The sequence below is a fragment of the Triturus cristatus genome, chromosome 6 (genome assembly GCF_964204655.1).
Source record: "Triturus cristatus chromosome 6, aTriCri1.1, whole genome shotgun sequence".
Lineage (NCBI taxonomy): Eukaryota > Metazoa > Chordata > Amphibia > Caudata > Salamandridae > Triturus > Triturus cristatus.
The window spans coordinates 1,716,378,674-1,716,402,884 of NC_140589.1; positions in this window are offsets into that span (position 1 = coordinate 1,716,378,674).

A 24,211-nucleotide genomic window follows, 5' to 3' on the forward strand; every position below is an offset into this window, starting at 1 on the left:
GAAATGGGGCCCTCACACACCCTTGTGGGTGTCATGCTTCATCATTGGGCTTACATTCTGCAGGTACACTTATCAGGTACTTATTGTTTGGACACTTCTTGTTGCATCCTTGGTCCCAGACACTGTGTAGATTAGTTATAAATTTTACGGTCCTGCAGAATTGCCCTAGATCACATCTTGACTAATTGATGGCATGGAACATGTTGACCTTATAAGTCACCAGGGATCATTGTTCTCACTTTTGGCATCACGTTTTTAATAAGTCCGGCATACTCATAGATAAAAATTTGATGTGAGACTTGCCTAGCCTTCTTTAAGTCACTAATCACTACATCGGCACCTAAGTTTCCTCAATCTACACCCAATTGCCCTTAAGTTGAACTTCACATCACAGCTTTGGGAAAAGATTTCTGATTAAGACCCCCCTTGAGGGTGCCCGTCAGGCATTGCAGTGCCGGCCCGACAAGGAGCAAGCCCGAAGATGAAGCATGACACCTGCAAGGGTGTGTGAGGGCCCCATTTCCAAAAAGGAACTACTCCCCTTGTAGTGGTTCCTTTTCTCTGACCTATGTCTCTTTGTTCTTTGTCCCCTTTAAGAACAGCATACTTTTTTTTTTAGATTAAACAGTGGAGCATATATGCTGGACCTTAATGCGCTCTAGGTCCTTAAATATATATATATACATACATACATTAAAAATGTTGAAAAATAGACAATCATTTTAATAAACTTTTTATTTGAAAATAAATGAAACTTTACTTTTTAAAATTAAATTAATTTGAATACATTATGTACTTATCTATTAGTAGCTTTTAATACTTAATAAAGAAATATAAAAAAAACTTTACATGGATTTTTGAAGAAATCTATAAAAAATGAATGTAGTTTAAAAAACACTTACATTCAATATATATTTCATTCAAAATTAAGTTGATAGTGCCGTAGCATGTTTTTACATTTGTTCTACATCAAACATAAATACATAAAATTAATTGACATTAACCTTTAACATAAAAATATTGCAACTTTTTTAAATTTAAACTTTAGTAAACTTTGATAAATGTACATATACTTTATAATAGGGAGGTTGACGCTCTAATTGCTGATGTCTCCAACAGGAGTGTAGAGCGTAAAATACGCTGTAAAGTCACTACTGGTAGTAACTTTACAGTCACATATGAATGAATGAAAACAAATTATATAGCACGGCTGCTGCCTCATGAGAAGGATTCTGGCGCTTTGAGTAGGTAGAGTAAGGATGAATTTTCATCTCACTAACGGGTCGCTCTTTAGCTGAGCCTTTAATAAACTTTCACTGGAGATGGTACGAACGTAAGGTGGTAGGGCATTCTAGAGGTGGGGGGAAAGAAAAGAAAAACATCTGCCCCTGGATCTGGCTTTCCGAATTTTAGGAACACACAGTGGGTTATGGTTGGATGAGCCAAGTAGCGGAGTAGGTAGAATTTTTTTTTACTTGTCTTGAATGTAACTCGACCCCTTCTGATAGAATGGTCTCTATGGGATCATGAGGGTTTTAAATTTGATTCTAGATTTACCCGGTAGCCAATGTATTTGTTTAAGACCTTGCTCAATAGAGTGCCTATTTGGGATGTTCAAGATGAGCCAAGCTGCAGCATTGTGTAGTCTGTACACGCTGAATCCGTGTCAGCAAATTTTGAGGTAATCCCAGATAGAGTGCATCGGCATAATCCAACCGGGAGGTTACTAGCGCATGAACAATCCCCTTTCAGGTGTCAAGAGGTAGATATTTCAGAGAATTCTTTGGTGATTTTAAAAGCCCGAAACAGGTAGCAGCAGTGGCTTGAGCCTGGGGTTTGAAGGATAGAGCCGTATCCATCAGCACCCCCAGTTTCCTGACCACTGTGGAAGGAGTGGGTGCTGGTCCCAGCTCAAGAGGCCGAAGTCTCATGGCATCAAGTGGGGGAGTGGTGCTAAACATCAGAATTTCAGATTTGTCAGAGTTGAGTTGAAGGCAGCTGTTATACATCCAGTTTGCAATGGACGTGAAGCAGCACTGGAAGTCACCAACCACAGTATCATTGAGATGATTGAAAGCCAACAAAAGTGGTGCATCATCACCATAAGAGACAATGTTCATACCCCAACATTGTGCTATTGTGGCTAATGGGGCGATATGATATAGAAGTTAAAAAGGGTTGGGCTTAATGCTGAGCCATGAGGCAGTCCCCACTTTATGACTCTGAACTGGGAGGTAAAGCGGGATCGAAATACTGCTTGCTGCCTATCGGTTAAGTAGGTTCAAAGCCATTCCAGGTCTCAGCCCACAATTCCAGCCTCCCCAATCTCTGTGTAGGATCTTATGAGACACGGTGTTGAAAGCGGTAGACCTATCTAATAGAATGACCATCCCTTTACAACCCAGATAAAGATTCCTTCTGATGTATTCGGTGACCTCAAGCAGGGCCAGTTCTGTGCTGAATCCAGCGCGGAAGACTGACTGAGTGAGATGAAGAATATTATCCTGTGCAAAATGCCTGTGATCTGACAGATCACCAGGGACTCCAACATTTTTTCAAGGGCAGAAAGGAGATAGATGGGCCTATAGTTGCTCACATGAGTGGGTCCGCATTCACTTTTTTTGAAAGGGAGACCACCAATGCGTTTTTCCAACTAGAAGGTACCACACCATTTTCTAGGGACAAATTGAAGAGGGCATACATCTGTGGGTCAATTTCTGTAACTGCTTTAGAAAGCAGTTAAGGAGACAGGGCTCGAGTGTAGAGTGAGATTTGACTTTTAAAATAGCATTTACAGATTCGGCTAGAGAAATCTCTTTAAATGCCATGAGCCATGAGCCAGCCTTATCCGGAGAAGAGGCAGAATTTATCCCGGAGCTAGGGTGTTCCAAAGAGCTATTAAAAATGGAGCAAATTTGCTCTACTTTAGTGTGGAAGAACAGAGATAGATCTACCAAAGACTAAGAGGGTAGCAATGCTCTGTTTGGGAGCCACCTGTTAAAATGTTTTAACAATTTTAAAGACCTTTCTGGGGGCAATATCAGATGCAGCGATTTGTTTGCCAAGAAGCCAATTTTGGTTTCCTAATGTTTTTCGAAACTGCTTGGGGCCAATGCTATAGGCCAGTTGTTCCTCAGTGTCATACATCTGCCTCCATTTCCTTTCAAGTTGTTTAGACTTCAGTTATTCAGAGTGAAAACCAGCTAAATGAGGGTACAGTTTGCTTACTTTTTGAAGGAGCCAGTTTGTCAATGCCTAGTGTTAAGTCATCATTCAGAGAACAAATCACCCCATCCATTCCTGCAGTTGCATCTACCGTGATTTGAGAGAACATATTAAAAAGACTTCACTCCGAGATGGTGTGCCACGGCCTAGAAGTTCTCTTGGCCTTGATTGCATCCGACTGGGCTGTGGCATAGGGACCGCAAAAGGGTACTAAAAAGTGATCTGTCCAGACAAGTGGAAGGGGGGCACTAATAACAATGGGAAGGATAGTTAGACAAAATCATATCAAGGGTATGGCCACCATTATGAGTGGCACCCTTGACCCGATGGAGATGGTTTAAGTCCTTCATTGCTTCCCTCAACTGTTTTGCCAACCTGCATGTGGGTCGTTCATATGAACATTTAAATCTCCCAAGACCAAGAAATTTGAGTATTGCAGCTAAAATGGAGTTAGTGCATTAATAAGTGCGTCTAAAGTCAGAACAGAGGTTTGGGAGGGTGATAGATTAGGGCCCCAGAGAGGAAGAAATTGGCTGAGATCTTAAGGGAAAAGAACAGCCCGTCAATTTGGTCTAGATCCTCAAGCTTACTGGCGCTACAGCCAAGTTTGGGATGATAGATAATGGCAATCCCCCCCAGGCCAGTAATCAATCAATATGAATGATCCAATAGCCTTCTGCTATCACCAGAGCAATGTCAGGTGGTGAGTTGGGGTTTAGCCATGTTTCAAATAGGAATAAGACGTCCCAAGTATTATCATTTAAAAGATCCCAAATGTAAGTTTTGCATTTTGGGCACAATTTACATTAATTAAGGCAGCATGTACTTCTTTATGATAGTACAGAAAATGTCCTTGCCAATTCATATCACGAGGCCGCAGTTGGGTTTTCGACGCAGCCCCCGGGTCGTTGGACAAGATTTAGCAGTAAAGGTGACATACGGAGCAGTATGTCATGGAGCTAGCCTTTTAGGAGCGAGACAGTGTCGTACCACAGTGCTGTGGACATAAGGCAAGAAACACTTCCATAGACTGATTTCTGAGGCAGGCTGGATCAAAAAGGAAAGCATGGCTGGCACTGGCTGCATTCTGGTTTCGGACGGGCGCAGACTGGCTTTCCTTTGTCATGCCAGCGGCACACCCACTGCGCGTCCCTGCTGCTTCATGCATTAACTGGGCTGGGAAGCTCTAGTAGCTCTACCCACATTGGACCATTAAGGCACTTGACTGGAGCATGAAGTGTAACTGGAGATTAGTTCCCACTTCATCTCCCCAAATTAAAATTCAAAGCTTCCTCTTTACAAAAGGTGGCAGTGCCACAAATACAAATTAGGAAAAGTTAAAAACAATTCAAAAGCAAAATTTCCAAAATTCAAGTGCTCTACTCTGTTACCAGTGTGTCCATGCCTCTTCATGTATTAAATTGATGTTTTTTACTGGCTGCACCGCCTATTTCATGGGATTTGGACATGTAAGTCTACACTTTATAGTAACTTTGCTCTCGGAAATGGTGAATATTATAAATGTTTTAAGTTATTTCAAAGTGTAAGAGTAACTTTACACATGAGGCTTACTCATGTGTACAGTTGCCTTTGTAAATAGGTCCGCAGTCTGTGAATAGCAATGGGCAAAGGTCAGAATTTGTATTTGAATGCCCCTCCCTAATCACTCCTTAGGTCTTCCTAAACTCCATCCATTAAGAGTATATATTCTCCATTTCCCAGCCACTTCCCCTGGTCAAACCCGCATTTACTACCAACACATATACCTACATGTTCAGAGATCTTCACATCTGTGATGGAGATCTCCACACAGAAAAAAGAGTGGCAGAGGTGGAGGTCTCTCCAGATTAGTTTGTGAATTACATGTGCAGTGCCTGAGTTGCACTACTGTAGCACTACTAAACTTACTACAAATTCTGTTTGTGATTCAGGCTTAAGTTGTCCAATATCAGATGTGCTGCCTCCAAAACAGACCATTGCCAGAGGTGCTCCAGTGTCATGAAGCAGAGGCTGTTAGTCTGTGTGATCTTCATCAATACCGAGCTGTTACTCCAGTGTTTTCACAGAAGGAGGTTTGAAACCTAGGGGCAGATTTACAATCCCCTTGCGCCTCATTTACGCCGCCGTTGCGTCACTTTTGTGACGCAGCGGTGGCGCAAATCCTGCGCCATGGTGCGGGGTACTTACAACATGACGCATCTGGGAGATGCGTCACGTTGTAAAGCCCTGCGCCACAAGTAGGCGTTCCTGCACAGGGGGGGTGTTCCATCGCAGGAACGCCTCCTAAAAGTGGCTGAGTGAAATCTACAAGATTTCACTCAGTCACTTTAAGGCCATGCTGCTTCAAAACCCTGCGCCTGCCTGAAGCAAGCGTAAGGATTGACGCAGCATTCACAGGATAGGGGCCCCCAGAGCATTGCTGGAGCTGCGTCGCGCTTTCGACGCAACTCCAGCAATGCGCCACTTTTACGGCACAGATGCGTCACGTATCTGTGCCGTTTTTACCCCATGGTGCGCCGCATTGTAAATGCGGCGCATCCATGGTGGCGGAGCTGTGGCGCACAATAACTGGCGCATCCCTGCTGATATGCAGAGATGCGCCAGTTATTATAAATATGCCCCCTAGTTTGGCATGTGGGAGAGTAAGGAAAAATCACCACATATCACAGTTGAGCTTCAGTGGGATGCACAGTTTTTTTCCATAACAGCATAATTGAAGATCCTGTTATAAACTTTGAAAACAGTTTTATCCAGTTAGCACCACATTTTTTCCGTTTCAGACGGCACTATTGCGTCCACATGTATCCTATCATTTCCGTTTCACTTCCCAGACCTGTTCAATCCAGAAGCCATCGCAATGTGTCTATCTACAAGTGAAGCATTTCAGCATCATAGTCCTCAAGTTTACTAAGACCACAAAGGTCACTTCTAAAATGTGCATGGCCACTTGCAAGTCTGTGACTAGCCGCAGCTCGTGCAGGTAAAGAGTTGTGGGCCGGGTTGGGGGCGGCGATAACTATTTATTAAATTTTCCCTCGTGGTCGTCTGTTGAATCCGCCCCCCAACCCCGCTTCGCCGCCCCCACCGCTCTTACCTACACGGGCTGCGGCTGTCCATGACATAGGTAATTCTGAGTCTGGTTCCTCCAGTTATTCCTCATTTATCCCCAAACATCCCCAAGAGATTTTTGCTCTCAGCATCTGAACTGTCCAGGTGAAAGTAAATGAATCTGCATGCGTTTCCCCGTATCTCATAATTCCGATGGAGCTGGAAATTGCAGTTACAGATTCCAGGGGAGTTAAATGTCACCTTGTACTTAAGCCCAATGTGTCACAAATACTGAAATCTGACGTTAAGTTAATTGTGGACATCATTTTCAAAAATAAATTCTATATGTAAAAGAAAGTGTTTTGGTACTTTATGAAGAAATGCTGCTAGAAGCAGAAGGGTCATCAGGCATCATCTGTTATAGCTAGCCAGCGTGCATGCTTTCCCTCCAGCAGCTTGTTTTTTGCTTTCTCTGTGCTAATGGAAGTCACATTTTCTGGCAGACATTTTGTGACTGGCATACAAGCCAGGTATAGCACATCATTGTACATTGTGGCCTGCCTCTTCATCATGGTTCTTTATAACAATTTGAATTTGCTGATGACACAAACCACTGAGCAATCTGTAGGGACTTAAATGAATACATGTGCATTCCATTGCCCTTGAATGACCTTTCCTTAACTACTGAAGTGGCTATCTTTACTTGAGGTCCTTGATTTACGTATTCAATGTTTGTTTAAGAAGTCAAACATTTGGAATGATGTGCTCCAGAAAGGGAACATCTTTGAAAAGCACATTCAACACATTTAAATACTTTTCGCATACACTGGCTTTTGAAATGGTGTACGCATTATAACTTGTCATTCATAATAATAAAACAAAAATAATGGTATTTGTAAGCAGAGAAACATTACATTTGCCAAGTAAGAAACTATTACGCATGAAATGACAGAGCACAAACAATCTTTCAAAAACACATAACCCCCCACAAGCAAAAGGTTACTTTCGGAAATATACTTTCTGCAGTACTCTCCAGAATCTGTTTAATGCTTCACCCTTGTTTGCTTTACCCCTAAAGTGTACCTTTCTCTTGAAAATTGGGTACATCACCCTCACCATTTATTTTAATGGGTTCTAGAGTAGAGGTTCTTAACCTTTTGACTGCTGTGGGTCCCCACTGAGGGACTTATTATGACTATGATGGTCCATCGGACCACCATAGACACGGTGGCGGTGTGGGCAAGTTGTAATGGGGCAGTCGGACTGCATTGGCCCCCTCCCCAACTGCCAGGGATCAGAGATCCCAGGCGGTGCTGCAGCTTTCTTGAGGCTGCAATATTCCTTGCAGGAACCCCCACCAAGCATATTACAAGTTTCTTCACTACCACACTTTTCACGGGGGTGTGACCGCCATGAAAAGTGTGGTGGTGAGGAAAGAATGGGGGCCCCTTGTGCCTCTGCGCCTTGGGGTGCCTGCATGGGGCACAGGTTGTGTCCCCCTGTCTTCATGGACCCTCAGTTCCTGCAGGGCATAGACTTGACAGTCCTTGCACTGCAGGAACTGCCTTTGACACTCCTATTGCAGTGCCCTTTTCCAAGACACTGCCATAGATCTGCCCACCAGAGACTTACAGAGTCATACTCTGGTGGGCAGTGTTTTGTGGTTTTGGTGGTCTCGGAGCGGAGGGGCGGCATGATGTCCTCGCTCTGAGAATGCCAAAGTCATAACACGGCCCTAGATCATTACTGGAATTCGGGAAACCCCAGTGAGCCATTATTGGAAGCCAGGGACCCCCAGCCTAAGTCATTTCTATGACTTGAACCTTAAACCAATCCACAGAAATACAAAAAAAGTATACATCAAACAAATGCCCAAATATTGGACTATTTAGTTTAAAACACAATGCTTCTTTATTTCTATATATTTAATTCATTTTAACTCATCAATTTAAAAATTATCTAATTTTTTAAAACATGTGGGGACCCCCTGAAGAGGCCTTGCAAACCCTAGGTTAAAAATCGCTGTTCTAGAGATTTGCATGGCCAATGGAGGTGTAGGCAGCCATACGGGATTTACATAAAAATGTTCACTATTCATTATAATGCTTCTTAATGGGATTTGCACATGATTCCAATTCCTTTTACACTGGAACATGATATATTCATTAAGCATAGGACGGCTCTATGACAAAGAGAAGAAATACACTCAAGGTGTGGGTTTCAACCTTTTGGGATATGATTGACCCACAACAGCTATTTCTTCTTGACTCCATGTCCCTGGTCTCTTTGCTCAAGGCCAGAGTGGAAAGTTTGGGTAAAAGAGCCAAAATTGTCAATCAGAGGGCCACCATGCAAAATCCGCATTATTCGACAACTGATTTAATTTCTTCCATCAGTACATTCTTTCCTGACTGGGCTTAAAAGTGACTGGGCTTCAAAAAAGCTTGGTTGGATTATCAAACTGATTTTTCAAATCAGTTTAGATTATCAAGAATCTGGAAAGCTATTTCCCTTCCCCTAAGCATTAGAAGTTATTGGTTACTCTGAGGACGTTACCTTAATCTCTGTATCAGGATAAATATCAGGAGACAGAAATATCCCCCAAAAATATTGAGAGGGAAAAATATCGTGATGCAGAAATATTGTTGTCAAGAATATTGTTTATTAAGGTAAGTTTTTAATAATATCGTCATTATAAACATCCATTTCAATAATGTAGTTATAAACAATATCGATTTTTAATTAATTTAATGTGTTTTAGTTTATATATTATGTTTTGACATTAATATTTTTCTATAATTTGTATTCATTTTTGTAAATATGGTTTGTAATTTTAAGTGGTTTAGAATTTTTAACTCAAATGTTAATAGTCATTTATAGTTTTACAGAGGATTGTTGGGTTTGTTGGAGAATAGGGTGGGAAATTAATTAAGTAATAATTCATTATTAATTAATTAACTTTTACTTTCAAGGTAAGTATGTGATTGATATTTATTCAGTATCTCATGTAATATTGATTTATTAAACTTGTTTTAGGTGCAGGTTGTTATGTTTGTAGGGGTATAGGGTGGGAAGTTAGGGGTCTATTAGGATGGTGGGCGGATGTCCGCTGCCGGTCTGGTGGTGCCGCCGCCAGACCGGCAGCGGCCATCCGCCCGCCATCAAAACCCGGAAAACCGCTGGTCCGATTAGCCTCGCGGTCATGATTGCCGCGGTGTGATTTTCCGCCCCCTACTTTTCCACCGGTTGCAGTCCACCCGCTTGCCTGGCGGGCGGAGCTGGACCGCTACAATTGTTGCGGATCAGGGCCAAGCACCGCCGGCACGATTATGATGCCGGCGGTAGCCAGGCTTTCCGCTGCGGTGGAACCGCCATGGATAGGCATGCGGAGACATATTCCGGGGGCCCATTGCGGGCCCCCAATTGGTTGGGGGGGCTGGATGTACTGGGGGTACCCATGGTACCCCCCTACATGTCACTGTACCAGGTGGAAGGCACTGTGCAGTGCCTGCCACACAGTGCAGGGATATGCAGGACATGCTCTTTTTGACATCGTGGCGGTGCTGCTGGCAGCAGCGACCGCCACAATGTTAATCGCCAGAATCCGACCGCCGCGGATTTTGACTGCGGAGCATCCTAATTGGACCGGTGGTTATGCCCCAGTCCTTGCGGGAGGTGTTTTCTCGCTACCATGGCGGTTGGGGAGATTTTCCGACCGCCATCCTAATGGGCCCCTTAATTCGTTAATAATCAATTAACTATTAATTGATAATTTATTATTAATTATTTAATTGATTATTAATTATGTAAATTGTCTAATAACGCTATATTTTAGTTATATTTTAGATGCCCGCTGATGGGTTTGTAGTGGTATAGGGTGAGCAGTTAATTAAGTAATAATCAATTAATTAATATTTAAATATTAAGTATTGCATTGATTATTAATTATGTACATAATTTAATGTTGATTTATTTTACTTATATTTTAGTTGCAGGTTGCTTGGTTTGTAGGAGTATACGGTGGGTAGTTAATTAAATAATATTTAAAAATAATAATGAATGTATAATTAAATATTTAATTGATCAATAATTATGTGGTAGTAAAATTTACTGTATACAGGTAATTAAAACCATTACAATGTCTTAAAAATAAGAGTGTGACACATAAAAAATAAGAGAAACTGTAGGCATTAAAGAAGAACACACAGATTAAAACAGTAGTCCTTGCCCATAATGCCCAATAGTTTAAAGTGCTCAGTGAAGAAAGGCGAAAAGGGTAGGTTGCCCGTGAAGGTGAGTGTCGTGCCTGGGCCCCTTCCTTTTCTCCTGTGGGAAGAAACAGAACAAGTCAAAATCAAATACCTAGTGAATTAAAAATGTACAATAAAAATAAACTTCCTATGATGCACTTGACTCAAAATAGGAGAAAGAGCAGGTAATAATAAGGCCAACAAAAGTATAGCCAACAGTATGACAGCATGAGGGACTAAATCGTGCATGTATTCTTATTCTCTAAGATGTATTGCTAGTTCCTCATCCTGGTTCAGGCCCCCTGGGTCTTTGGTCTGGAAATCTACAATATACTTAGATTCCCTTTGTCTAAGTTTGAGTACCCTAGTCCCCCCCCCCCCTCCCCCCGGGTTCCTGTTAACTTGCTCTAAAACAAAAAATCTCAGCAAACCTGGATTGGAGAAATGTTTATCTCTAAAATGGCGGGCCACAGGGTATTTCTCATCATTATGTGAAATGGCTCGACAGTGTTCAAGTATACGTTTCTTAGCTAGTAGGGTAGTACTGCCTATATACCAAAGTTTACAGGGACACTCGATCACATAGATGACGAAGGTGGAACTGCATGTCAGGAATTGGTTAATTTCCTTTTTTATACCCTTGTGGGTGATCTTATTAGTGGAGGTACTGTTTATACATGCCTTGCAATGCCCGCAGGGAAAGAACCCCTTGAGTCAATGCTCAGGTCCAGTGGAATATGCGGTGACATCACTGTGTACTAGCATGTCTCTGATGTTTTTTGCCTTTTCTATATGTAATATTGGGTCTGTTGGGTATGAACTCACCAACAATGTTATCACATTTCAAGATATCCCAGTTTTTTGGCAGTATCTTGTGAATGTTGTTTGATTCGGCATTGAAGGTCATGATGAGACTACTTAACATTTCGTTTTTTTTTGTGGAATTGTCAATCTCACCTAGTAAGTAATGATCTGGGCACTTGCCCCATATTATTATTTTTGATCCTCACGGAAAGTCGGGAACCTGTGCCTTAAACTTTGGCCAATTGGCAATTATAGTATCCATCTATGAGCATGCACAGACAATCCCGACATACCCTGGTATTTCTATGGAGTTTTCTGCAGGTACTATCGTTTGGACGATGGGCACGTGACTTGCACCCATCGCTATGTATTCTATGAACTTTCCTGCAGTTGCAATGCGGTATCATAATTTACTATTACTTTGAATCTGACGAGTATGCGTTTAACTTCATTCCTATTTCCAGGGTTTTTGTTACATTGTGCGGGTCTGTATATACATATATATTTTCCCAATACATGTATTTTACATGGTGATGAGACAGCAAGACATTTGTTTTGAGACCGTATTTACAGTTGTCAATTTTGAGCAATCATGTATATTTATAAGGTCCCTTTGACATTCCAATATGTCTGCTACACATTTTGTGTTTGAAGTCCTCTCTTGATGTTTATGTCCTTGCTCCGATGCTTTATTTGTCTTGATTCGTGCACATACATTCACGTGATCAAGGATTCCCAGAAATCCGAAACATGTTGTGAATAAACACCCTTGGAACATCGATACCTTGTGGAATCTGTGTCACTGAGAGCGCACGTTAATTGAAACTTTCGTTGAGATTTACTTACCGGCGTGCTCCGCCGGTGTGTGCGCCACCTCCCTTGGGGCTGTAGCGGTCGGAAGGAGCAACTGTGTGGGAATATATATATAGATATATATATTTGTTTTTATTTTTGTTTTTTTGTTACGTAATTATGTTTATATTTAGAGTTTTATTTTTTTCTAAATTAATAGGGTTATTCAAGTACATAATGTCTTTCAAGTAAAGTAGTTTACCTACTGTTGTTTAGACTGGAGTGGAAATAGTAAATCTTCCACCTCCAAAGTCCAACACTTTCTTTACTACTGCACAGACTGGAGTAGGAAAAGTACATTTATTCCCTCCATAGTCAAGTGCTTTTCCTACTGTTGCACAGACTGGAGTGTGAATAGTAAATCTTACTCCTCTGAAGTCCAATGCACTCCCTATTGGTGCATAGACTGGAATGGAAACAGTATATTTTATTCCTCTAAAATCCAGCGCTTTCTCTGCTGTTGCACAGACTGGAGTGGGAATAGTAAATGTAATCTCTCCAAAGTCCAATGCTTTCCCCACTGTTCCACAGACTGGAGTGCAATAGTAAATCTAACCGCCCTGAAATCCATTGTTTTCCCTACTGCTGCCCTGTTTCTAATATTGGTTAAATATAAATATTTGTTTTAATATTTGTTTATAATTGTATTGTATATGATTTGTTTTTATTTGTATTTCTTTGTAAAGTTTTATAATATGTTTTGTAAATGTGTTTTTTGTTTTTTTCTTGTTTTTCAATTTTATTTTATTTTTTGGTTAATTTATTTAATGTTACTGAATTGCTAATATTTTTCTGTTTTGTGTAAAATACATATATAACGTACTTTTTATAGTAGTAACTTTAACAAATTAAACAAAACAATAATATAACGTAAAATATATATTTTTAATAATTGTGTTACATTATATATGTGTGTGTATAAATATATATACATAAACAAGCATATTTATGTATGTTTGTTTATATAAGTATATATTGATATGTAGTATTAAATATTAATGAGATTTATTTAAGTTACATTATATTATGTATTATTTTAGATGTACTACCTTAAACTATGTATATATTAAGAAAACAATCATTTTTATGTTTTTTTAATAATATGAGTGTGTAAGAATATTTTTTTTACATTATTTTTGTACTTACCATTATAAGGATTGGAAATTAATATTTTTGATAATGATATTTTTGATGCAATGTTTCTGTTACCCGATATTGTTGATTCTGATATTATGTCAGTGATCCCTTTATCCCATGCCCCCTCCTCTATTTTGAACGTTGGATATTTTCAGCTCTGCTTCTGCTAAGCCCTGCTGATCTTATCCTAGGCACATGAGCTTGTTAATGTGCCATCACTTTAAACTCAATTGGCATTGCTGTCACACCAATAAATAATCTGTGCACAGAATGCTAATAAGGTGTGCGGGAGTGAAGGAATTTATTCACTGCTCACACCTTAAAATCCTGCATTTTTTTAAATGTCATGTTTTTTGCAGCCCAGCTACAGAGCATATACACAATTTCAAAACGAATTAAATCGTAAGCAATTAATCTCCTATCAAACCAGATAGGTACCTTATAGCTAAATAAGCATTAAATGATCAATGACATGGTTATATTTTTATTACAGAGAATGTTTCTAACTAGTTTGTAGGTTTGAATGTAGTTAAGCTCAACTGAGTGCTGAACAAAAGTCATTCACATTCTTGGGTATATTCCTGCTACTTTACCACTCTTCTGGGAAGCTGAACTAATAGCTGTTACATCGATCGAAGGCCACAAATTTGTCAGTATAAAGAGAGACGATTAGTGTCATGGTATGGAGAAGTAGTGTTGTTAATTTCTTGCTCCACCCCAAACCTCCCAACTAAAATAGGAGTTTTGATCTTCTCAGTGAAGCCAATTTGCTCCTGTAGAACTTCCTCATATGAATGGATAATGCCCTATTGCAGAGCAAGTTATTGTCTAACTGGAAACAAACTGTGGAGAAGTTATTACTGCAGAGAACAAGGAACTGTGCCCAAAATAGGCTCCTGCTGTTCTAGGAAAAAAACCTGAGGAATTTTGATATGAATGCGGATCAAAGTTCTGGGACACCCCTTACAATTGAAAACCCTGTAATGGAGTTTGGAAAACAAGCAATTAATATGTTGTCACTTTTCATAATGCAGCAATGCTACAGAAGAACATTTATAACAACTGAAACTTTGAAATCGTTCATAGGTATACATACTTCATGCAACCTCCTTTATACTGAGGAATATGTAATTTCCTTTGCTGCCCTATGCAAATAAATTGGGCATCAGATTCAGGCAGTGAAATGACTAACCTCGGGCGGAGCTGGTGTAGTGCCACTACACAGAGGTCCACTGAGTTGGAAAAAACTCTGTGGAACTCCGCTCCGCCACCCGCCTCTACCCCACAAATAAAAAATACTTAAAAAGTAATTTAAAAATAAATAAAGTTACTTCCCTGTACTATGGCGTCCCTGGGCTGCCCTCCTCCTCCTTGCCATACATCTTGCGAGAAATGCGCATTTCTAGCAAGACGTCTTGTGAAAAATGTGCATGCGCGCAAGCAAGCATGTGCATTTTGCGCAAGATGTATGGTGAGGAGGAGGAGGGCAGCCCGGGGGCGCCGCAGTACAGGTAAGGGACTTTATTTCTTTTTAAATTACTTTTTAAGTATTTTTTTATCAGGGGGTGGAGGTGGGAAGTCAATTTAGCTGGGGGGGGCGGGCTAACTCCACTGCGGAGGCGGATTTTTGCTCTATACTCCGCGTTCCCAGCGGAGCGTGGAGTAGGCAAATCTCTGCACACTCTGCTGGAGGAACCAAATTCTCTGCTCGCCCTTAGAAATGACACACCAGGGTGGTACAAGGCATTTGGGATATTAAATCAAGTCAAGTCAAAGAGATTTATTGAGCGCACATATCACCCATGGGTCTCATGGCGCTAGCGTAAAACTCCTTGGAAGGGCTGAAAGCCAACTGAAATAGAGAGGGCAATCATAGATGATGCTGGGCACTCCTTGTAAAAAATAAAATAAAAAAGCTGGGGCATAGTGGGGCACCCCCTCTGAAGAAAAATGAAATGCGGGAAGTCACAAAAAAAAAACGAGGCTGACTGCTGAAACTCACATCTGGGTCGCAGTCCACCAGACAAAAAGCTAACTGTCACTCTTTCACAGGAACATTGAAGAACATGGAAGAGCGGAAAAAAACAAAAAACAATGGATTTCTGGACAGATCTCTGTACTGGGGCTAAATGTTTGACATTGTTCAGCATTCTGTCCATCAATTGCTCATTTTGCATTTGTCACCGTAAGTGGGACAGGTATGCCCAGACGTGGGACCAGTGCTTGCAAAGTCACTAGATTCAAGCTACCCCGGCTGATGAATGGTGATACCCCAAAACTGGTCCCACAATGACTGTTTCCGGTCTAGGGAGGAACTGGCCTGGCAGTTCGGGCTGGACTGTTCCCATGGCGAGCAGGGTCAAGACTGATTTGCATATGACTGGGTCCAAACTGGAATGGCATGGTGAGTAACACAACAATGGATATCAGACCAGAACTCTGTACTAGGGATGAAAGTGTGACATTGTTCAGTATTCAGACATTGTTCAGTATTCAGCCCATACATTTTTTTTTACACTCTTCCACAAGAACATGGAAGAACATGGAAGGGCGGGGAAAAAAAACAAAAAGGAAAATTGCACCTGGGGAACAAAAAATGGCTAATCAACCTGGGTCAAACACTTGCAGGTACAATGTGTTGGTGTTCATTACAAGGTGCAATATGCCCAATTTTTTTTCAACACTGAAAAACTGGGACAATCAGTCAAACATGGACCACTGTCAGAATATCGGTAACACAAGTATTGTGTGGACTGAGTACCTTGTCACAAATATTGAGGGTCAAAATATTGAGAAGGTAAGTGTAAATAGGTAAGAAAAGATTTTCTATTCTTATATCCACATCTATGTACTGTGAAGATATATACCATCAAGGTAGATAGATGTGGAGGCATATATAGTAAAACTTTGCTTACTTACAGAAACTTACCTTCACAATATTTTTGTCCTTGATATTCCTTAAATGATATTTGTCCACATGATATTTTTTTCACAATATTTTGACTAAACACCCTACAGGCATTTCTAACCTTGTGGAGCCCTTTTCTGCTACAGTGTTGAGCTTAAAACCCACTTGAGATGATTATGTCCAGAAAACATTCTAAGTCTCATGGTAAAATCTTACTATCTACATACACTACCCTTCATTGAGCTATAAATCCATATAGCTATAAAATAATATACATATATTTATAAATATAGTATTTACTTATTAAGGTGCTCATTATGATCGTGGAAGGACTTCCACCGCCGGGCCGGCGGTGGCAGTCCTTCCCGCCATTATACTGAAAATTCCCACCGCCAAATTAGGATGGCGGTGGGAATCACAATGGTACCGCGGCCGACAGAAAGTCCGTCCACCATAGTTTCGCAAGGCAGTCGTTTTCCACCCACCTTGTGGAACCCCGAACCAGGGCAAAGTGATTAGGGTATGCCCTTCCGCCTGTCTTTTTTCAGCGGATATCCCACCGCAAAAAGACAGGTGGAGACTGGCTTTGGGGGCCCGTTGTGGGCCCCTTCTGTGTGGGGGGTGCACTGGGGGCCCCCCCTGCAGTTCCATGCACCACATGGCAGGCACTGCAACGTGCCTGCCACATGGTGCAGGAAAATGCTGGGCATGCTCTTTTGACATTGCGGACGGTGCTGCAGCCAGCAGCACCGTCTGCAATGTTAAAGGGCCAGGTGGCCCCCGACAGTAAGGCGGGCGCATTCTAATTGCACTGGTGGGACCGCCGCACATATGATGGGAGGTCCCAACACCATAATGATGGCGGGCGGACATCATAATGAGTCCCTAAGCCTGATATACTTTGGAAAATATCACCTAAGCAACATTTAACATATTCAGTGATTGGTGACTGTAGTGCTTTTGGTCAAATCTGAAAAACCCTGATTGATTATCTATTTTGGAGAGGGAGCCTCTCATAAAATGCTCAAGATTACTCAGGACTATGCGATTGTCAATATGTTTTGATTGGACTACATTAATAGAGAGAAGATCGCTTGTTGAACATTTTCAACAACGTTTTCTAAGTTGAAACCCACTAAAGTTATCCCTTTTAAAAAAAACTGACTGTTGGACTTGTCCCTTCCTGCAGGGTCATCTCCAGACTCCTATTTTCTGAACACATTTTTGTTGGCTTTTAGGACTCTACACACTTTACCGCTGCTAACAAGTGCTAAAGTGTTTGTGCTCTCTCCTTTATAACACTGTGGTATTGGCTTATACCCTAGTAATGTGGTACTGCCTGAACCCAGGGCCTGTAAATGAAATGGTACTAGTGGGCTTGCAGAATTAAATAAGCATTAAAAAAGCATTATTTTTGTATTGAAAATAAATGGTTGCACTGTTTATTAATTTTGTACATTGGATAATTGTTGTGTTTGAAGTAAAGTAGTTTACCTACTTTTGTTTAGACTGGAGTGGGAATAGTAAATCTTACCCCACCAAAGTCCAACTCTTTCAGTACTGTTGCACATACTGGGTCGGGAATAGTAAATGCCTTCAAAGTCCAATGCTATCCCATCTGTTGTACAGACTGGAGTGGGAATAGTAAATCTAACCCCTGCAAAGTCTAATACTTTCCCTACTGTTGAACAGACTGGAGTGGGTATAGTAAATATAACCATCCTGAAGTCCAGCTTATTCACTTATTTTGCCACCAAATTAAGTAGCCCTTCAAACAACTCCCAGGCCTGCCATTGCAGCCTGTATCTGAAGTTTTTGAACTGTAATTTCGACCTGGCAAAATGAATCCCTTGCCAGATCAAACCTTACTTTTTAATAGGTATAAGCAACCCCTAAGGTAGGACCTACATAGTCCAGAGGCATTGCATTTGCAGCACGCAGCCTCATCAGAACCGCCACTGCGTGGCGCATCCCCAATTCAGGCCCTCACATCACAAGCCTCTCATCGACTGCAGCTTCGACGCTGATGCAGGACTCTGCATCAAAAGCCTCACAGCTTCTTTGAAACCAGCCGGTGCATGCCACTTCCTCCACACAAGATTTCACAACACAAGCCCCCTCATTGATGGCCTCCTGACAATGCAGAACCTTACATCGCAGCCTCACATGTCCATGAAACCAACGCTTTGTGACACATCTGCAACAGGACCTCCCTCACATCTCCTTGGCTCCGCAACCAGAATTAATGGCACTCTTGTTCAGCAGGCCTAGCTAGGGATCTGTAGCTGGCCCACGCTGTATTACAGTCAGCCTGAACTTCTGACTGTGTTCCAGTTTAGTGTGACCAGATATTCAAAGTTGGAGTTTGGTGCTTTGTGGCTGTATTTTCACTTATATCTTTAAAATTGCATATCTCAGGATTAACTGATAGAATTTTAGTTGTTTTGGTCTTCATTTATTCATTAAAATGCACTCTATGGGGCATATTCTCAAGGTGCTATCGCAGAGTTAACGGCACTTTATCACAGCCAAAGTTGTGATAAATTTATCTCCCCATTCACAAGCTTGTGTTAACAGCCCACAGCACCAGTTTAACCGCGATAGCAGCTGCAAAAAACATCGCCACAGAAGACCCCCGCAACTATCGCTAATGAGATGCACAGTAGGCGTTCCCGTGCCAAAAGCCGCAGCAACACCACTCGACAACATTCACAACGACCAGACAGAACTGAGATAAGAACACAAAACAGGCGATAAGGCGCATAAGCTGCAGGAAAATAACACCTGCTCTGATCTGGTGCAAAGTTGGACCACAACCTGCACCACAAAAGGGAGCACAGCCCACAGCTCACATGAAGAACAAAAGATGCCATGGAGCCACTGGTCATGTGGCCCGGACACCCAAGAGGGCCACAACACCCACCGCCACCACCCTAGGACCCCAACCCCCACCTGAAACCACCACAGAGGCAGCACAGACAAAGGCAGCGGACCCCCAGGAAACGCACCAGCCTCACAGACCCAACACCTGACAATGTCATTGCCCACTATAGGCCCAATAGGACAACCATCCTACGCATCCTGACCAACAACGCCCAACAGGCCAACTGAACCAACACAGCAGACAACGAACATCCCACCACACACAAAGCTTCTGGCTGTGCTGCACCTGTTGGCCCCTCATACCCCCCAACCAACAGCCGCAAGAGTCGCCAGAGTCGGAAGAGTCACACAGCCAGCCACATCCAAGTCCCTCACACCTGTCCTGGACATCACCATCAGCCTGGTACCCCAGTCTCTATGAATCCAACACAATGCGCAGCATCCGCTGGACACCAAGCAAGGACCATATGCCATAGCTGGATGCATGCATGTGTTGGGAGCAATCCACAGCAAACGTCATACCTTTGCCCCCTGTCGACTCAGCACACAATCACTGCAACAGAAAGCACACGTCTCACATCAATGTGCAGGCAACAACCAAAAACCGTGGAACCTCCACCAATATTGCCTCCAAATACACAACCAGTGTGCATGATTCCTCCATCCTCTGACAGTCCATCAGCAACCAACATTCCCAGGATGGCACCGAGGGAAATGCCAGCCCCTTGGCAAGTTCCATATGAACACCTCACTCACCTCAACTCCACAACCATGGAACTCACAACTCTGGCAATGCACACGTCACAAAATCACAACCAACATGCAAAACAACATGCCCACCCACCAGACACGACAGATCAACTCACAATGGTAACCTGGGCAAGCCTTGCACATGAGCCATCAACGGTATGGCACCTCAGCCACACACTAGCCGAATGTGGGGAGAGGTGGCAACCAGGCATGTGTGAAGGAGGCAGGAGAACCATGATTGGGAAAGTACACAATGCCAAGAGTGGCGGAGATGTGCTGGAAAGACCGCAGTATGCAGAACACACCTATATCGATGGTCTGGTGTATGGAGTGTAGTGGACAGTGGACACAACCATGTCACTCCGGCCAGTGGGGGAGTTTGCGGAAATGTTGCCTGTTACGTCCCCCCTGTAAGCATGCACATAGTGGGATGGCCCAGCGTAGGGTGTGAATAAAAAGCACGTCGCCCTGGGCGTGATCCTCTTCCAGAAATCCCAATGCCGTCCTCGTGAGCGGAGTTGCCTGCAATCCTGTGCGCCTGCCGTACCTTGGCCCGCTGGACCCTGAACCTGTCAGGCCCGCCCCTGCGCAGCCAGGCCACACTGATCACCTGCCGATACCGGCGTGTGTCACGGAGGGCCCACCATGTGCAGGCGCAAGCTCCAAGCCCGATGGCCGTGAGCCTGGCAGCATCTCAGACCATCGCTGGCCCCCCTATGCTGGCCCACATTGCTCCATCCTCATTCACATACTACACCGGCGTCATCTTCGGCCCAGTAGGCCCCATATGTGAAACTGTGTCCTGAGTCCTGAATGGCAGTGACCCCAAAGCCGGGGTTGTGGCCACAGCACCAGACCCCCCCTCCATCCAAGAGGCATTGTTCCATATGGGCATCTTGCGAAACGTGGTGCCACTAACCCTGTTCAACGCCAGCCGGCAACACGTGGTGCCACTAACCCTGTTCAACGCCAGCCAGCGACACGTGGATGAGGGACCAGGACTACCCTGCAGACCAGTAGGTCCCACATCCAGCACCTAGTTGTGAATCACGAATGACACACACCAGTGGTCGCACGGAGAGCAGTAAGAGGAAGATGCGGCTCAGTGTGGACGAAAGCTGGGTTACAGTCACGGAGGTGACTGAACACTATCAACAACTGACCATCAACCCTGTTCATCGCAAGTCCGTATCCCGTGGTGCCACTGAACCTGAACTACGCAAAAAGAACTATTGATGGACAGAATGCAGAACAATGTCATACATTCACCCCAGTACAGAGATCTGGGCCTAAATCCATCGTTTTTTTGCTCACCATGCCATTCCAGTTTGGACCCAGCCATATGCAAATCAGTATTGACCCTGTGCCCAATGGGAACAGTCCAGCCCGAACTGCCAGGCCAGGTCCTCCCTGGACTGGAAACAAGCATCCTATGACCGGTTTCGGGGTTTCACCCCTCTTCAGCCAGGATTGCTTGATTCCAGTGGCATGGAGAGCACGGGACTCATGTCTGAGCATACCCGTCCCACTCTGGGTGACAAATGCAAAAAGAACTATTGATGGACAGAATGCAGAACAATGTCATACATATACCCCAGTACAGAGATCTTGGCCTAAATCCATCATTTTTTTGCTCACCATGCCATTCCAGTTTGGAACCAGCCATATGCAAATCAGTCTTGACCCTGTGCCCAATGGGAACAGTCCAGCCCGAACTGCCAGGCCAGGTCCTCCCTGGACTGGAAACAAGCATCCTAGGACCGGTTTCAGGGTTTCACCCCTCTTCAGGCAGGATAGCTTGATTCCAGTGGCATGGAGAGCACGGGACCCACATCTGAGCATACCCGTCCCACTCGGGGTGACAAATGCAAAAAGAACTATCGATGGTCAGAATACAGAACAATGTCATACATTCACCCCAGTACAGAGATCTGGGCCTAAATCCATCGGTTTTTTTTGCTCACCATGCAATTCCAGTTTGGACCCAGCCATATGCAAATCAGTCTTGACCCTGTGCCTAATGGGAACAGTCCAGCCCGAACTGCCAGGCCAGGTCCTCCCTGGACTGGAAACAAGCATCCTAGGACCGGTTTCGGGGTTTCACTCCTCTTCAGGCAGTATAGCTTGATTCCAGTGGTATGGAGAGCACGGGACTCACGCCTGAGCATACCCGTCCCACTCGGGGTGACAAATGCAAAAAGAACTATTGATGGACAGAATGCAGAACAATGTCATACATTCACCCCAGTACAGAGATCTGTGCCTAATTCCATCGTTTTTTTGCTCACCATGCCATTCCAGTTTGGACCCAGCCATATGCAAATCAGTCTTGACCCTGTGTCCAATGGGAGCAGTCCAGCCCGAACTGCCAGGCCAGGTCCTCCCTGGACTGGAAACAAGCATCCTAGGACCGGTTTGGGGGTTTCTTCCCTCTTCAGCCAGGATTGCTTGATTCCAGTGGCATGGAGAGCACGGGACTCACGTCTGAGCATACCCGTCCCACTCGGGGTGACAAATGCAAAAAGAACTATTGATGGATAGAATGCAGAACAATGTAATACATTCACCCCAGTACAGAGATCTGGGCCTAAATCCATCGTCTTTTTGCTCACCATGCAATTCCAGTTTGGACCCAGCCATATGCAAATCAGTCTTGACCCTGTGTCCAATGGGAGCACTCCAGCCCGAACTGCCAGGCCAGGTCCTCCCTGGACTGGAAACAAGCATCCTAGGACCGGTTTCGGGGTTTCACCCCTCTTCAGCCAGGATAGCTTGATTCCAGTGGCATGGAGAGCACGGGACTCATGTCTGAGCATACCCGTCCCACTCGGGTGACAAATTAAAAAAGAACTATTGATGGACAGAATGCAGAACAATGTCATACATTCACCCCGTACAGAGATCTGGGCCTAAATCCATCGTTTCTTTGCTCACCATGCCATTCCAGTTTGGACCCAGCCATATGCAAGTCAGTCTTGATCTTGTGCCCAATGGGAACAGTCCAGCCCGGACTGCCATGCCAGGTCCTCCCTGGACTGGAAACAAGCATCCTAGGACCGGTTTCAGGGTTTCACCCCTCTTCAGCCAGGATAGCTTGATTCCAGTGGCATGGAGAGCACGGGACTCACGTCTGAGCATACCCATGAGTTGGGGCCATCCAACCTATGCCGACGATACTCGGTGAATGGCCCGTGCTGACTGCTGCCTCATGCCTACAGTGCGGTCCAGTAGGTCACACATGTGGAACTGTGTCTTGGGTAAGATGTGGAGGACTCCACACCATTGGACACGCCTCATCGCAGGCGTCATCCCCTAAGAGCACTGGGGCCACTAACTCCTTGCGCAGTGAGTCATGGGCACCATCTGGGGGTACACCTTCCACTGTCCATCGATACACTCCACAACAAGGCCCCATGTCATCCCGTGAACCTACTCTGCACCCGTGACCTTTCCCCAGTGCACCGCAAGTCAGCGGCTCGTGACGGCAGGCCCATGCAGGACGCAGTGCATCCGGGGCTACTAACTCTGTGCAGCACAAATCACTGGGCCTTTACGGTTGAATGGTTGTGTCCTTTATGATGTACACTGTTGTTGATTTCTGACTGCCCCAGGCAGCCCTCGCCGGCTGGTGTGCACACACACCACACACATCCAACACAGGTGTCACTCGGTAAGTGTGCCTGATAATAAATGTGGCTGTGCGCACATGCCCGTAGCCATTTTCACAATCTGAGCAAGTGTGTCCGTGTGTTCATTGTGTCAGCATGATGGGCACGGGCCCTGCAACATCACAGTGTGCTGTCTTCTGCGGACGTTGCCATGTCACCTCAGCATTGGAAGTGACCCTGGACATGTAGCCCCACACCTACCCCCCTGCATGCACAGGCTGCGTGTGCTGGTTCTTCAGGGGGGGCAGGATGTGGTCCGGACCTGGCCCGGTGCAGGAAGTGCGGTAAGTGTGTCTCTGTTTTGGGGTGTTGTCGCCACCAGGGCCACAGTACATGATGTTGCAATGTGGCATGTACCAAGAGGGTGGGCCTGCAGGTACGGGGACAAGTAGTAGCGCGAGAACACTTGGGTACTTGGCACATGCATGCCATGTGTCATATGTATCAGTCTTGCAGATGCACGAGTCTGTTGCCTAGCCTCATTCGCAGCACGATCCCACCCAGCCATGGGCTGAACACCTGTGTCCGCCCTGTGCAGACCATTGGCTTACACCCATTTGTGCGCACACCTTCGAAGGCCAGCGTCGCGGTATTGTTGATATGGCACAGGAAATGCACGGACAGCATTAGAATGGTGTGCATGTGATGCAACCGTGCAGCGCACACAAGTGTAGGTGCCCGTGGCA